This window comes from Canis lupus, chromosome X (genome assembly GCF_011100685.1).
Source record: "Canis lupus familiaris isolate Mischka breed German Shepherd chromosome X, alternate assembly UU_Cfam_GSD_1.0, whole genome shotgun sequence".
NCBI lineage: Eukaryota > Metazoa > Chordata > Mammalia > Carnivora > Canidae > Canis > Canis lupus.
In genome coordinates this window covers 50817216-50823314 of record NC_049260.1, presented here as the reverse complement: position 1 = coordinate 50823314, position 6099 = coordinate 50817216, and positions in this window count along the sequence as shown.

Genomic DNA, 6099 nt, shown 5'->3' with positions numbered 1-6099 from the left:
CATACTGGGTCACAAATCGGGTCTGAACTGATACCAAAAGATTGGGATCGTCCCCTGCATATTCTCAGATCATAATGCCTTGAAATTAGAACTAAATCACAACAAGAAGTTTGTAAGGACCTCAAACACGTGGAGGTTAAGGACCATCCTGCTAAAAGATGAAAGGGTCAACCAGGAAATTATGGAAGAATTAAAAAGATTCATGGAAACTAATGAGAATGAAGATACAACTGTTCAAAATCTTTGGGATGCAGCAAAAACAGTCCTAAGGGGGAAATACATTGCAATACAAGCATCCATTCAAAAACTGGAAAGAACTCAAATACAAAAGCTAACCTTACACATAAAGGAGCTAGAGAAAAAACAGCAGATGTACCCCACGCCCAGCAGAAGAAGAGAGTTAATTAAAATTCGAACAGAACTCAACAAAATCGAGACCAGAAGAAATGTGGAACAGATCAACAGAACCAGGAGTTGGTTCTTTGAAAGAATTAATAAGATAGATCAACCATTAGCCAACCATATTAAAGAGAGAGGAGACTCAATTAATAAAATCATGAATGAGAAAGGAGAGATCACTACCAACACCAAGGAAATACAAACGATTTTAAAAACATATTATGAACAGCTGTACACCAAACAATTAGGCAATCCAGAAGAAATGGACGCATTCCTGGAGAGTCACAAACTACCAAAACTGGAACAAGAAGAAATAGAAAACCTGAACAGGCCAATAACCAGGGAGGAAATTGAAGCAGTCATCAAAAACCTCCCAAGACACAAGAGTCCAGGGCCAGATGGCTTCCCAGGGGAATTCTATCAAACGTTTATTTTTTATTTTTTTTTAATTTTTATTTATTTATGAGAGTCACAGAGAGAGAGAGAGAGGCAGAGACACAGGCAGAGGGAGAAGCAGGCTCCATGCACCGGGAGCCCGATGTGGGATTCGATCCCGGGTCTCCAGGATCGCGCCCTGGGCCAAAGGCAGGCGCCAAACCGCTGTGCCACCCAGGGATCCCTCTATCAAACGTTTAAAGAAGAAATCATACCTATTCTACTAAAGCTGTTTGGAAAGATAGAAAGAGATGGAGTACTTCCAAATTCGTTCTATGAGGCCAGCATCACCTTAATTCCAAAACCAGACAAAGACCCCACCAAAAAGGAGAATTACAGACCAATATCCCTGATGAACACGGATGCAAAAATTCTCAACAAGATACTAGCCAATAGGATCCAGCAACACATTAAGAAAATTATTCACCATGACCAAGTAGGATTTATCCCTGGGACACAAGGCTGGTTCAACACTCATAAAACAATCAATGTGATTCTTCATATCAGCAAGAGAAAAACCAAGAACCATATGATCCTCTCATTAGATGCAGAGAAAGCATTTGTCAAAATACAGCATCCATTTCTGATCAAAACTCTTCAGAGTGTAGGGATAGAGGGAACATTCCTCGACATCTTAAAAGCCATCTACGAAAAGCCCACAGCAAATATCATTCTCAATGGGGAAGCACTGGGAGCCTTTCCCCTAAGATCAGGAACAAGACAGGGATATCCACTCTCACCACTGCTATTCATCATAGTATTGGAAGTCCTAGCCTCAGCAATCAGACAACAAAAAGACATTAAAGGCATTCAAATTGGCAAAGAAGAAGTCAAACTCTCCCTCTTCGCCAATGACATGATACTCTACGTAGAAAAACCAAAAGCCTCCATCCCAAGATTGCTAGAACTCATAGAACAATTTGGTAGCGTGGCGGGATACAAAATCAATGCCCAGAAATCAGTTGCATTTCTATACACTAACAATGAGACTGAAGAAAGAGAAATTAAGGAGTCAATCCCATTGACAATTGCACCCAAAAGCATAAGATACCTAGGAATAAACCTAACCAAAGAGGTCAAGGATCTATACCCTAAAAACTATAGAACACTTCTGAATGAAATTGAGGAAGAGACAAAGAGATGGAAAAATATTCCATGCTCATGGATTGGCAGAATTAATATTGTGAAAATGTCAATGTTACCCAGGGCAATATACACGTTTAATGGAATCCCTATCAAAATACCATGGACTTTCTTCAGAGAGTTAGAACAAATTGTTTTTAGATTTGTGTGGAATCAGAAAAGACCCCGAGGGATCCCTGGGTGGCGCAGCGGTTTACCGCCTGCCTTTGGCCCAGAGTGCGATCCTGGAGACCTGGGATCGAATCCCACATTGGGCTCCCGGTGCATGGAGCCTGCTTCTCCCCCTGCCTATATCTCTGCCTCTCTCTCTGTGTGTGACTATCATAAATAAATAAAAAAACTTAAAAAAAAAAGGCCCCGAATAGCCAGGGGAATTTAAAAAAAGAAAACCATAGCTGGGGGCATCACAATGCCAGAGTTCAGGTTGTACTACAAAGCTGTGGTCATCAAGACAGTGTGGTACTGGCACAAAAACAGACACCTAGATCAATGGAACAGAATAGAGAATCCAGAAGTGGACCCTCAACTTTATGGTCAACTAATAGTCAACAAAGCCGGAAAGGCAATCTGCTGGAAAAAAGTCTCATCAATAAATGGTGCTCGGAAAATTGGGCACCCACATGCAGAAGAATGGAACTAGTCCACTCTCTTTCACCATACACAAAGATAAACTCAAAATGGATGAAAGATCTAAATGTGAGACAAGATTCCATCAAAATCCTAGAGGAGAACACAGGCAACACCCTTTTTGAACTCGGCCACAGTAACTTCTTGCAAGATACATCCACGAAGGCAAAAGAAACAAAAGCAAAAATGAACTATTGGGACTTCATCAAGATAAGAAGCTTTTGCACAGCAAAGGATACAGTCAACAAAACTAAAAGACAGCCTACAGAATGGGAGAAGATATTTGCAAATGATGTATCAGATAAAGGACTAGTTTCCAAGATCTATAAAGAACTTCTTAAACTCAACACCAAAGAAACAAACAATGCAATAATGAAATGGGCAAAAGACATGAACAGAAATCTCACAGAGGAAGATATAGACATGGCCAACACGCACCTGAGAAAATGTTCCGCATCACTTGCCATCAGGGAAAAAGAAATCAAAACCACAATGAGATACCACCTCACACCAGTGAGATTGGGGAAAATTAACAAGGCAGGAAACCACAAATGTTGGAGAGAATGCGGAGGAAAGGGAACCCTCTTGCTCGATTGGTGAGAATGTGAACTGGTGCAGCCACTCTGGAAAATGGTATGGAGGTTCCTCAAAGAGTTAAAAATAGATCTGCCCTACGACCCAGCAATTGCACTTTTGGGGATTTACCCCAAAGATACAGATGCAATGAAACACTGGGACACCTGCACCCCGATGTTTATAGCAGCAAAATCCACAATAGCCAAACTGTGGAAGGAGCCTCAGTGTCCATCGAAAGATGAATGGATAAAGAAGATGTGGTTTATGTATACAATGGAATATTACTCAGCCATTAGAAATGACAAATACCCACCATTTGCTTCAACGTGGATGGAACTGGAAGGTATTATGCTGAGTGAAATAAGTCAATCGGAAAAGGACAAACATTATATGGTGTCATTCATTTGGGGAATATAAATAATACTGAAAGGGAATAGAGGGGACAGGAGAATAAATGGGTAGGAAATATCAGAAATGGAGCAGAACATGGAAGATTCCTAACTCTTTGAAACGAGCTAGGGGTGGTGGACGGGGAGGAGGGCAGGGGTTGGGGGTGACTGGTTCGCGGGCACTGAGGGGGGCACTTGATGGGATGAGCCCTGGGTGTTATTCTGTATGTTGTCAAATTGAACACCAATAAAAAATAAATTTATTATTTAAAAAAAAAAACAGCATCTGTTGGGGATCCCTGAGTGGCTCAGTGGTTTAGCACCTGCCTTTGGCCCAGGGCCCGATCCTGGATTCCTGGGATTGAGTCCTGCATAAGCGTCCGGCATGGAGCCTGCTTCTCCCTCTGCCTGTGTCTCTGCCTCTTTCTCTCTCTATGTCTACCATGAATAAATAAATAAAATCCTTTTTTAAAAAAACAGCATCTGTTTTTTTTCTCATAGATTCTCATAGAATCTTTTGTCATAGATTTTCATACAATCTTTGAAGACTTCTTCGTGGCTTTAAGGAGCACTTGTCCCAGGAGCAGTATAAGGAGCAATGCTACAATCTGGCCATCCCTGGGCACTTCTGGTACCATTGTCACCAATACCCATAACAAGTTTCTGTCAGATATCCACAAATAATAGCTATTGATATTCACAGCCAATCACCACTGATATCCACAAGTGTTGACATTGATATCCTATTGCTACCAGCATTCAAAAGTCCTCTACCTAGCCTATGGTCTTGTTAGGGGACCGAAATAAAGAATGAAAGGGTAGAGCTGGTTGAGAGGGGGACATAACAGCAACCCAGGAAGAACTATCCTCTATCCTTCCTGGTCACTTTATAATTAAGAGAATGGCCTAGGGGGAAATCTGAGATCTAGCTAGCCTTGCCCCTAAGCCCCTTCCTTCCATCATCCCCTGATGATGGGAAGGAGTCTAACCTTCAGATCATGGTTAGCTGATCTTGACTCGCAGAGATTGCCATGACCTGGACTACTTTTGAAAGACTCTTAGCCAAATCCAATGATAGAAATCCTTATCTCTAAAAAATACAAAACAAACAAACAAAAAACAAAAACAGCAAGAGGAAGGAAGGGAAGGGAAAGTTCATCTTCTTACCTTCTTGACCAATAGTACCATTATAGGATCTTACTGGAACTTAGTTTCTGACGAGTCAGGGCTACAGCATAATAGTGCTAGAAGTGAACCAGCAAAACATCAGTGCATATTCCCATGGTGTCTGTGACAGCAGCCGTGAGCTGGCCCAGAGCAGAGAGGGGTAGACATCTTCACAGCCAATAGTGATGAGAGTTATGACAGTCCCCAAACTAAGGCTCACCCTGACCTGGGGTGGACATACCCAAGAGTTCCCCACAGAAGAGCAAGCCAAAAAATAAGATCTCAGCATCCAAATCAGGAAAAGGCACACACATCCTTCCAGGAAGAATGGAAGGTATGAACCGGGACTCTCATGGCCAGAAACTTTTCAAGGAAGCCCAGGAGATGAACCAAATGGAAGACTTAAAGAGAACAAATGGCTCCAAGCATTAGGCTGATATAAGGTTGCCATTTAGCATCCAAACCTATCACCAACTCCTCCAGCACAGGGAATAGACAGAAAATGTTGATTAGATTAAGAGGGCTACACAAGAAGTACACGTCATTAGGGCAATGAATGGACCAAGCAAAGAGCTCAATTCCAAACCAAAGGGCACAGAGCAATTCCAGGTAGAGCAGATGAGAGGCAGGAGAGTAAATTAGACTGTTGTTCTGCTGCTGCTGTTGGTTTCCCCTGCCACCACCCCATGCCTCATAGGAGTGAAGTTGGCAAACAAGTAATCCAGTTAGACCTTCGTCTCTTAGAAGAAGATGACCATAGCACACACAGAAAAAAAAGGTGTGGAGATCAGAGAAAGATACCAGAGGAAAAGAGGAATGTCGGAAATACTCCAATTTTTCAGCCATCCTAACTTATCTAAAGTATACCCTCATCTGTCTTGCCTCCTTTTTGGGGGAGATCCCTTCAAATTGTCCTTGGATGTGTAGATTCAGTGACCAAGAACCATGCCATTTGTGTAGTTTTTATAGCAATTTGGCAAGGCCCTTTGGAAGTAAGAGTGTCTAGCATGGTGCTGCACTGTTAATGAATTACCTTGGTTCCTAGGGAAGATCAGGGTTGGTCAAGAAGGATCCAGGGTCATGGCTTCCAAGTATTCTGTAGTCTCTTGTCCTTAATAGGGTTCATCAGAAGGCTTTCATCCATGTAGGCATTTTCACCCACAGAATGCCCACATGGATGAAAGCCTTCTGATGACAGGAATTAGAGTGACAGGCCTCCCAAGACAGGAATTTCTGAGTTTGGGTTTCCTTGCCACTCAACTTGAGCCAGTAACAAGGTGCCAGCAGTGCTCCCTCCAGGTCCCAATAAGCCAACTCTTCTAGGACATCTCACCAAATGTTGACAGGGAAGTGTAGCTGCCAA